This window comes from Centruroides vittatus, unplaced genomic scaffold (assembly GCF_030686945.1).
Source record: "Centruroides vittatus isolate TY-2023 unplaced genomic scaffold, ASM3068694v2 contig_880, whole genome shotgun sequence".
In the NCBI taxonomy this organism is placed as follows: domain Eukaryota; kingdom Metazoa; phylum Arthropoda; class Arachnida; order Scorpiones; family Buthidae; genus Centruroides; species Centruroides vittatus.
The window spans coordinates 71,441-83,914 of NW_027122572.1; the positions used below are offsets into that span (position 1 = coordinate 71,441).

Sequence of the window (12,474 nt, forward strand, 5' to 3'; positions counted from 1 at the left end):
GTAACAAACAATAGATTATCAGTTTCTTTATGTAAAATGACATCCTCGGAATATGATGAAGGGGATCTTAATGGGACTACATCTGGCATAAACCTGCTGGAAACAGGACTGAGAGAGTCAGGTGATAGAAAGCACAAGAGAGTTTCTCTACTTGCAAGACAGATCAAAGGTGCATTTTGGTACTATCACTGGAATGAAGACAAAAATGGCATTAAATAAGTATTAGGATTGCATTTTTCTCATTTTGTTTAAACTGTTTTGAAAATATATCAATATTTCAAACATTAATATGTCAATATTCTGTTAGGTAACTTTTTTAATTGCTTTGCTAGAACCTATTTTTGAAAGTCAAAGTTTTCTTGTTTTTGAGTTATTTAAGATTTTGAATTTCAACCAATTTAAAAATATAGTTATACACAAATACATTTTATTAATTAATTAATAGTTTGGTATTTCATATATATGATTTAAATAATTACAATTTCTACAAAATAAGCCAAACTTAAACATTTGATCCTTTTCTTGATATGAAGCCTAATCACTGGCTAAAATATAAGCAATTTCTAATTTGCACATTGCATAATACTTTGGTATATTTTTTAAAATCAAATTCATTTAGGAAGTAAAATGAAATGCAAAATATGCCTGCAACACTTTTGAAGATAAGGCTATTTTAGACAGTGCTAAAATATTTTAAACATAAGCCTCTTTAATATTTCAAATTCCTCTGTGAAGAGGCTTTTAAAATATTAAAGAGGCAACAATAACAGAAAATTTAGATATTGAGCCAGTTTTTGAACAGCAACAAACCATTTCTCCTCAGACAGTTAACAGATAATTTTTATACATCACATGATCTTATTCTTAATCCAAAAGAATAATTTCATGCAAATGCTAATTTTTTTTTTTATATTGGAAGAATTTTACATTAAGAAGACTGAAGAATTCCCACTATCATAATTCAGTCAAGTTATGTAAGGATGTCATCTCACATAATAGTTTAACTGATAAAACTTTTTCTTCTACAGATATTTTATAGGCATATTGATAAATTAAAATATTGCAACAATAAAAAAGCCTAATATATTTTTATTTAAAAAATTAAATGCGAATATAAGACTTATTAGGCTTTTTTATTGTTGAAAACTTTTTTTGGGGCCTCAAATAATTATTCATACCCAGGCCTCTTTCTAGAAATGGATGGCCCTGAAGGCAGTAGCAGACAAACAATTGTTGATAGTGTCATCTCTATAATTAGAGTTAAACATTTCTTAATTGTTTTAACAGGACTTTTTAATGTCAGAGTCAATAAAACCAGAATTTGTACTAATTATAGTCTTATTTACTTATCACTCTTAATGTTATCAACCAGTTATTGTTATTAGTATAGGCAAGTTCAAAGAGATTACTAATGTATTGCATTGTATTTTTACCATTAAAAGTTGCATTTATTTAAATATTACTATAAAATTGATTCTTTACTATAATTTTTTTTTAGCAAATACAAACATTTCAAGTTAAAATTTTTATAATGCACAAAATTTATATTAATAAAAAATAATTACAAAAACTTGCACTACATTAATAATTATTACATAAATTACTAGATTTATATATACTGTATAAGAAATTTACCAAAATGAAAACAAAGTTTCATAATTTAAAATTAATTGATTTTTCTACATTCATAAAACTTCCTACATTGTAAGAACACTTTAGAAATCAAGTTATTTTAAAATATTTACAAAAACACAAATAAAAGATTTTAAATATCAAAAATACATTATTCTGATCCTGTAGTTGACATGATTTAAAATCACCAAAACTAACATAAAAACATTCCTATTTTTAGATTATAATCAAAATAAACTAAAAACTCTATAAAATCAAACTTAGTGATATTAAATAACTATACAACAATTTGTTTTCATTAGCAATAAATATTTTAAAAATAAATTCAATTACTTTTTCATTTAAAAAATGAAAGGGATGATAATATGTGAAATATTTTTACTATTTAACATGAAGTTGATTTGAAAGTTTAATCAAACTTAGTGATATTAAATAACTATACAACAATTTGTTTTCATTAGCAATAAATATTTTAAAAATAAATTCAATTACTTTTTCATTTAAAAAATGAAAGGGATGATAATATGTGAAATGTTTTTACTATTTAACATGAAGTTGATTTGAAAGTTTAGATTATGATTTGTAAAATCTTAGTAATATTTCAAACAAGGCCTGTTATTCAAATGTAAACTATTTTTATCAATTATACTAAAGATGGAAAGAGTTACTACAAGATGATAAACCAGAATCATTGATATTTATGAACAGTTAATCAATTTTCAGTAGAAATATAAATAGAATTAAAACTATGTTTTAATCTTCCATTGTTTAAATATACTAAGGAAAATTTTTGTTCTCTACTCAAAAAAATATATTTATTGAATTGTTAAAATTCATTTTATTCAAATGTCTATTTCATAACAGATTTATTACAAATTTAAAAGGAAAATGAATTTAAAATATAATTTTAAAATCTACAAATCACAAATTATTAATAAATTAAATTTATAAGCTTTTCATTAATTAGTTAGTAACTCATTCTTCATGGATTAAAGCTTTTTTGAAAAACTATGATGGCTTAACATTGTTTTTAAAATAATTTTCTTTATCTAATTGAAGATTAATGGCACATTTTAATTCTTTATATTGTAAGTGAACATAAAGAAAACAAATCAAGTGTAACCTAATTAAATTATAAAAAACATAATTGATTATTATTTCCGTTATTTTAATCTACATGATATATGGATTTCATAATTTATAAATCTTTGAAGAAAAATTATTAATTACTTTATTAATTAATTACTAAAACAGCTATTTTTTGTATAAACTCATATTAATTATTTATTAATTATGATATGACAGTTACATAAATTGTGCAATGATGAGTCTTTACAAAAAATCTCCAATAGTGAAATAAAAATTATTTTAACTTTTGAAGACATTTCATATATTACAAATTCTGGTAATTATTACATTAATTAAATAGTACAAAATTATTTTGTTATCTACTATACATATACTATGCCAATATACCAAATCTTGGTCTTACTAAACTACAACTGAGCTACATTTCTGGTTCCTAGACTTTATGACTGGATTAAAGGACACTTAAAAATGATTAATACTAGTTAAGCTACAACTCTCCAACATTTACTCCACCCCATCCTATTTCAAAACAAAGTAAAATTAAATGATTTTTTAGTTCATAAACTTTAAATTCTTCCATGACTGTGTTATGTAAATACATAAATAAACACTCTTAAAAACCTTTTAACCACAGCCGTTTTTTACTATTCTTCCAACATTTTTGGTTATTTTTAATAACCTTTTTCAAGAACAACCACAATTGAATGTGGCTGGAATCTGAACTATCAACAAAAATTGTTGTGGAACGCTTTTTGAAATATTTCGATGTGCAATCTCCTAACGGGAGATTGACAATAACAATAAAAATAAAAATAAAAATAAAACACACACCAACCATGATAACAAATTCACCTGAATAATAAAACAGATTACACCTAATACAATTGTATATTAAATACAATGTCCATGTAACAAGCTACCGGAATCGGTTTTCTAAGATGTTGCTACCTTTCGTCATTACAAAACGCTATTTCTCCACACTGCCGATATCTTACTAGCTGAAAATAACCAAAAATGTTAGAAGAATAGTAAAAAACGGCTGTGGTCAAAAGGTTTTTAAGAGTGTTTATTTATGTGTTTAGTTCATAACTAGGCATTCTATATAAAAATGTCTTAAATAACTCCAGCAAGTTAATATTTAATATATAATAACAATTTCGAACCAAATTTGATATGCATTTGATAAGTGACGAAGGCCTATCAGTTATCAAACAAGTAAATTTTGAACTGAATAAATAGAACATAGTATTCCAAACAGAAATAGAAGATATAAAATTTAAATTATAATGAAGTAAAAGTAAAATAAAAATAAATAACATTAATAAACATATTTCAGTTGTAATTATAAAACAATAAAAGCTTGACTAAAGTTTAAAAATGTAAATTTATTATCTTAATTGTCTTCTAGTTGTTCAGTAATTTCTTTTATAAATATTCTACTTTTATTTTTTAGACTTTAATTTTAAAATTATAGAATATGATTTTAAAAATATTAAAAATTTCATATTAATTAAAAATACTTTTAAGTTTCAGTTTAATTTAGAATTTAAAATATTTAATGTTAAACCACAGCTTGGAGAAAAATATGGATTGATATATAAGGTTAAGCATATGTTTATAAGGAAATCTGCCATTTCTATTTTACAAAAAACACAGGCATTGAAAGATGAAAATAAAGAACAAATTGCATCCTCTCTCAATTCAATAAAAAACAAGGACAGTTTAGCTGAAATAAAGGATGTCTGGCAATCCTAACTATCCTATCCTCTCAAAAACTTTGCTAGGACCCATCAAGTTTTCAAGTTTAAAAAAATATATATATATATATATATTAACTTTTCAAATTTCTAATAAAAGCTGTTAAAAAAATTAAACACACACACACACACAAACATGTTCTTGAACCTGGTAATAGCTACTAATATAGCTGAAAATGTCCTTTATTAAAAACTACTACTGGTTTTTAAAGGTTTATTTATTTATTGTTCAGAAAATAGTTTTTGTTTAGAGAATGTATTTCAAAATTATAAACTTGTGCCTCTTCCCAAAAGTTTACTATATATTCTGAAATTAGAAATTTTAAGTTTCAATAACAATATTTCAAAGAAAAATCTACCAAATATTTTTATTCTTACAGTAGCCTAATGGCAATTTCGTCTTAAAAGGAATAATATAGTTAATTTTAATGAATAACTATTATTATTTACACTCTTAAAAATTTTATTACCATTTCATCATGAGGAAAATGTGCCTCAATATAATCAATTCATAGATGTAAAATACAAATAAATACAACTAAATATAAAATTTCATTGTCTGTAATCCTCAATAACAAATTTAACAGTGATAATATTTTTTTTTTATATATACAGTAACCATATTTGATTTAGATGTATTATAGAAGATTGATTCCTGAACAAATTGAAAGTTGGTGCACATGAATTACTGGCTATCAACTACGTAGTTTTGAATGCAATTCATTTCATAATAGTCATAAAGTTATGACCCTAAAATTAATTCATTTCGAGAAGGATAAGTAACTGCCCTTTTCCATGCTAAATTCAGTTATAGCAAAATATTCCATCAGTATAAGAAGAGTCAGAATCAGCAACATAATTATGTGAGTATGAAATCATGACATGTCAGTGAAGGGAACTCCAACAAAAGCTGTCACAAGATGCCTAGCTCCAAAAACACTAGTCCTCTAGAACAGTGATTCTCAAAGTGGGGGTCGTGAAAAATATTTGGGGGTCGCTGAAAAATTGATGCAGATCAATTTTTTCAAATACTTTATAAATTTACTATGGATTCATGTTTAGAAATAATAGAAATAAAAACTATATAAAATAATTTTTACTTAATAAATTGCATATATAAATAATAAAAACAATATAAATATTTAAATACGAGCCTAACCCCCTCCCTCCGGGACGTTTTTCGACACATACTCATTCTTCAGGGTCCTTTGAAATTTCAAGTGCAGAAGGGGGGTTGCGGTCCAAAAAGTTTGAGAAACACTGCTCTAGAACAGTGGTTCTTAACCTTTTTATACTCACGGCCCACCAAATATTTCATAATTTTTTTGTGACCTCCATTTTTTTAATAATAATTTATATTTGTTATATTGTCTATAATAAATTGATTTTTTATTATTGCTTTATTTTTATATAATAAATGTAAATCATATCTTTATTATTTCATTATCTATTTAAATAACATTCAAATTTCACAATTAAACATGAAAACTCATTAATTTTTAAAAAATAAAATAAGAAACATGTCGATAAATCGATCCAAAGTCAATGCTAAAACTAAACTAAAACACCCACAACTTGTCATGAAGATTTTGCATATCTTTTGCAAAAATATTTAAATTTTCAAAGCCTACTACTAAGCCTACTATTTTTCCTAATTATTTTTAAAATTCCAAGCATTAATAGTTTCTTAGAATTACTTTGGAATAAAAGAAGTAAATACTGCGGTGTAAGTAGCAAATTTTTACTTATTTCTTCTATACTAACAAAGTTGTATGTAGGAAGAAATAAAAAATAAATAGGAAAATTTTATCTTTTTTATTTCACTTTTCAATACGATATTCAGTTATACATCAATTTTCTTTTTATTATATTCTGAAGGAAATTTTGCATAATTTTGCAGCCCCTTGGCAAACTACTTATGGACCCCTAGGGGGCTGCAGCTCCCTGTTAAGAATTACTGCTCTAGAAGACTGTGCAGTGCCTGCTTTACAAGAGAATCCGTTAATGTAACATGCAATGGCTGAGAAGGTAAGAGTTGCAGAATCAACCATCAGCAAAACAGAAAATGCAGCTCCAGATAGTCCATAAAATGTGAGAACACACTTTGATATCTTAGCATCATCAGAAAAGAATGATAACTTGCAATCTACATGAAGAGTATCTCTCTGGTGAGAAGTAAAAGTTTGAAGCTATGTTAGATAAAGACTGGATCTATCAGATTGCAATAAAATTCAGGAAATCACTTAATTGTCCAATTAATAAAAAAAGTTGAAGTGTATTCAACAATGCAAGGAAGCATTCCCCAAAGGTTTCCCAATTATCATTGAATACTGTCACAGAGGAAAGCTTCAGATATGATTGGCTAAGAACACAAAAATAAATGCTCTGTATTTTCAAGACACATTATGAAAAACAATTATATTTGAGAATTGTCAGTCCAGAACTGTCTAACCAGTGCTGAAATAATGCTGACCATGTTTAAATCGTGTGAATACAAACTTGGTTGAAAGCTTTGACACAAACTGTAAAATCATCTCTTTCTATGCTGAAATGGAAGGTATCAAGGTGATGACTTCCATCTCTTCCACAAGTCCCAATGCCAGCTTAATGGACTTCTGTGGCTTTAGAATGCTAAAAACAGCAACTGAAAAAATGTCACAACAATGGATGGTACATGGAAAATCTGCATAGGTGAATAGAAAAACTATCCATCTCATCTCTTCAAGCCAGTCTCCTTCAATGGAAAGTAAGATGCTATGCTAAAGCCTGAGAATAGGGTAGCTATAGACAACCATCGGTGGCATCATGGATTTACATAAACTGTGAGATTAGTAAATTCATTCATATGAAAAGGAATCAATCTTCTGTAGTAAGCTAAATTTTTATAAATTAAGTTTTTTTAATTTAATAATTTTCAGTGATTCTAAAAGTTAACTAAAAGTTTAAAACATTTTATTGGTGCATTCTGATTATAATGACATAACTTATAATAAATGATTGTGTCTTATATTTAATATAATCAAGGCATACATATTGTATATATATATATATGTCTATATGCACACACAGTATATTCATGAAATTTATAGGTAAAATTTTCTAATATTCAAAATAAATTTAAAAGTTGCATTGCATGTGTTTAAATCAAACAAATTGCAATTATAACCTAATACTGCATATTTTACTAAGAACATAGATAAAAGTCTTCTTTCCACCTGCTAATGTTAAAAATTCCCGTATTATCTTCGATGAATACGTAATTGAAACTTGGTTCGGTACTACAGTTCAAACAATGGCAGGTGAAAGGGTGGGTGAGGAGTCGAGTGTCTCTTCTAACCGCACAATTCAGCCGTCACAGCTGGACTACGTTATCGACAATCAATAAGTTGAGTCAGAGGGGGAAGGAAAGGGAGGTAGATTCGCTTGTCTGATTCGACATTCGAGTGGTTTTACTCGTCTCTGAGAACCGAAAGGACCGTCAGATGGAAGTGCCATCTGCAAATACGACTTTATCCACAAATATCGATTTATCTGCTTTTAGTCGGTGAAATAAACCGACGATATAGTGGAAATGCTTTTGATATATTTTTACGCATTTTAAAAGTGAATTATAATGTAGAAGTAAAGTGTTTTATTGAGGTAAACTAATTGCAGACGTATCCAAAATATCGATAAATAGACATCGACTGACAACATTCGATAACCAATAAATCATACAATGACAGTCACGAAAAGTGCATAGCGTGCACATAAAGTTAGATGCTGAATGTTATCGGAAAGCCGATGACGAGTAAAGTGAGAAATAACATTTTAACATTCGTATAGCATAATTAGTGTTTTCAAAAAACTTCTATAAATAGATATTAATTTTCTTATTGAAAAAAAATCTAATCAATTTAAAAAATAACTAATATTCGTGGAAAAAATTACAAAACGTTTAACTGTTTTTATTGCAATATTTTATTACTACTTTAATTAAACAAAACTTTTAGATCGATTTTTAAAATCGAAATCCACTATAATATTTGACACATTTCTTCAAAATTATATTCCTAACACACAGTTCAATATCATTAACTACATTTCAAAAAGTTTTTCTTATCGCAAACTTACAAAAATCTTATCATCATAATGGTCAAATTTGTTCTATTTCGTCTAAATGCGACATTTTTGATTAATTCATTCCAAACAAAAGAAAATAAAACGTAAGAAATGAACAGGTACCAGATTTCCCCTCTTACATCATCACAGAGTCTGCCCTTCACTCTCCAGTCATGCGTTCATTAATATCCTTTAAATTCTCTATGCTATGAATTATTTTTTAAGTTATTGGCAATAACTTTATATTTAACTTTATTCAGTCCATAAAACAATCTAACAAATACGGTAATACATCAGTGTAAGAGTAGACAATCGATAACCACCGTCATAGAAAAGAAAGAAAATCTCCACCCATTGAAAAGTCAATGGAAGGTTGTTGTCGTTTAAAGACAACGAAGCATTTAACGTGGAGACCACCACCGTTGATTTATAGACAGGACGAAGTAACAATCGACCAAACGGTAGCATATGGCACCACATTTCGGGATTTATAAAAGCGAAACAGCGATAGATAAATTGTATCAGCTGCTTTGTATTCCCATAAACTACGTATCTTAATACTCATTATCGACCCTAAATGAGATATTATCAATAGCAATCACGTGACAGAATGTCCTTATTTCACGTTTTGAGTCTAATTTTATTCGACAGATTTTAACTTCTTCAGTTTAATAATAAAAAAAAGAAGAAATAAAGAAATTTTCGAAGTTGCCCATTTACGCTGTGTGCTTCGTAAATAATGTTAAACTCCTTTCCAAATATCTTGTAAACAGCTGTCGACTTTTCTCACAGCGCTGTAAAGAAAATGGATTTTCTTTCTGCAGCTGTTTTCTTTTCGATATTTTAAGAAACATTTTCTCGAAAAGATTGCTTTAGTATAAAAAATAAAAATGAAATAAAATAATTGCGTATATATAATTAAGAACTGCGTATATTTTGCAAAAGATAATACAGAACGTCTTTCTTCGGTATACCGTAACATCGAATACTACACAATTACAGTAATAGTTCAAAGTTAACAATTAAATGAATAATGATACACATTTTAAATCATGTATATTGTATACATACTTTTTCAGTTAATGAGTAAAACGCGAGAAGCAGATGTTCAATCCAAAAGCGTGCACGAGGTGGTTTTATTTTACGCTGGATTAAAAATAATCTCAATCCAGCCAGACAGGTGGAAATAAAGGAGAGAAACAACACGTGGCAGATATGCTTTCCCACTGCACCCTTAGGCTGAGTTTTGACGGCTGCAGATTAAACACAACACCGGATCGCTAAGCGGTTGGCGTGTGAATGCGACGTTCTGCAGAGGATTACTTCCATAAAACAGGTGCAGCATACATTCTAAGTAAACTGGGGCATCTAACAAAATCCTGTGTACTCTTTGGCCATAACCTGATTCTTTCTCAGTATTGGAATATAGATCTGCACTTAATTCTTAACCCGAATAAGATGTTGCATGCATGTACTTTCGTGATTTCCTAGCATTTATATTCCTTTTGTAAGATATGCTTATTCAAATGCACGTACAGTACATAACAAAGTTAATATCGTTGTTGCGATAATGTTTTTAGAGAAAGCCAAATTTTATCGACGTGAGAAGAGAATACATTTACTAAAACTCTATTGTTTCTTTAATACGATATTAATTTCAATGTTTTATATTCGTGCTAAATTCAAACAATTAGGATTAACCTATTCTTTAGTTCGCAAATGACACGCTGCATTATACAAAATTATCTAGTGTAGAGGAAAACAACCATTAAAAGGTTACTAAAACTTAATATAACTCAAAGAATGCCGACAACCTCAGGAATGACGGTTATCAATTACTCGGCCTATTTTCAGGTATAAATTAAACGCTTACAAAGTGTTATAATCGTCCTCAACTTGCAAAGTTATTATTTCAGACACTTTTTCAATGCAAGTTTTTTAATTAAAGCATTAAAACAAACAACTGTTACTTGATATTAACTAATAGTCCTTTTTCTTTCAAAAGTATAAACCGGACACTAAAGATATATCAGAAAGTTGCAATATGTCACGAAAACGATAACTTTTTATCTTAAATTCTCAGATATCGGACATAAATATTTTGAAACGTTGCAAATAACTTTGTGTAGTTTGATAGGAAACTAACAATACTAAATAAATGCAGCTAAAAATCAACTGCGAAAAAGAAAAATTTTATTCCACGTTTTAATAAGTTGGTGAAGACGGCTAATTTAAATATTAAAATTTATATGTATCAAAAAAGTTGATCTGCAAAGATATGAATAAATTATTCAATCGATCATAGGTCATTAATCGCTTGTCAAATGAATGTGATTTCAATACTAAGTCTTCAATATTAAATCCCTGCGATAAATCATGTATTTAATCAAACCACAATTATTATTACATGAATTTATTCTAGCAAACGATGCTCGTTTACATAATTTCTAGATCACATTTTCTAGATAGGCTACGTCATAAGCGATGTACAACAAAACAATAGTTTTGGGATTTCGTATAACAATTATTTTTTTCCTATTGGAAAAACCCTCTTGTTAGCTAACCCATTTATCGTGTAAAGAAATGACATTTTGACAGTCTGTAAAAAACAGAATGAAAATATTACGTAATTTGATAAAATGCCGGATAAAGTACTTTTTCTTACGTTATACATGCAATCAGTACAGTTATCTAAACAGGTGCAACTGTTTTATGCATGAGTTATCTTTATCATCTCGCATGCAAACCGGAATAAAAGACCAAGGATTTATTCAATATAGCAATTACCAAATTAATTATTAAAACAACTACCATGTGGAATTTAAGCAAAAAATATAAACAATTCACGTTAACTAGATATGATTAAATGCCGCTGCATTTGAGAATATAGAATGAATGTGTTGTAGGCTATATCTCAGTGATGGTCGATTGCGATGATTCATAACAATCGAAAATTGTTTACCCTAACATTTTTGGGAAGCATGAATATCGTTTATCGATGTTTTTCACATTATTCGTTTAGTTTTCTCATTTCAAAATATCTCTTGCTTTATACATTTTCACTGTACCATTTCAAAAGTCTAGTTTTTGTAATATGGGCTAAACACTCTGTTAAATAAAAATTAATAAGAAAAAAGCTAATGAGGGTCCCGCACCGTATCTTTTCGGACACACCCATCGCTGAATAACATTTCTAAGATGCTATCGCAGTGTAGTGAATGTAACGGTATTTGTTATCCTAACCTATCAATTAGAGAGTTAAAATGTTAGTTGAGATTTAAATTTGAGGAGGATGTGTCGCAACAATTAATTAATATACGCAGATTTTCAAAAACCCGCCACTTCACCAGCCCCCTGGTGGACGATTCGCTTAATTAATAGCCCTGACCCGTACACTACCGCCCTCTGGGAGAGCTGTAGGACTGATGAGCGTGGGAAAGGTCCTGTGCCTTGCGGCCGTGAGAAAGTAACGACGACAATGGCACAATTAAAGCACAGCACAGAGGAGCTAGTAGCTGAGGACTTCATTTCATTGAGTAAATTCTCGTGGGAAAAACAGATTACATTGATAAGTTAACAAACCATCACAAAGGAAATTAACTAAACTACTCGCAAAAGTAAACTTCACAATCTGGTCAGTGACCACGCAATTTGAAAAATGCCTCCTCTACATTAAAAAAATTTCACTTTAAGATATATTCCTGCAGTTTCGAGTTTGGTAATATCGAGTGGAAATCTGGACTAAGATCAATTTAAACCTACTGTTATTTCATCCAATGAAGTACAAGACGATCAAAATTGACCCCGAAGGTCAGATGTCAGTAGGGTAACAGATAGGAGGAATCAGAGCGTGAGAAGGTATGGACCAACGGCTGGACGATTACCAATAACCCTT

The 12,474-nt window shown here is 28.5% G+C and overlaps 1 protein-coding gene across 3 annotated transcripts in view; it reads right to left on the reverse strand.

The window, feature by feature from the left end:
- The window catches only part of Su(H) (recombining binding protein suppressor of hairless), a 119,462-nt gene that overhangs the window by 52,589 nt on the left and 54,399 nt on the right, over positions 1–12,474 (reverse strand). The window lies entirely within an intron of this gene.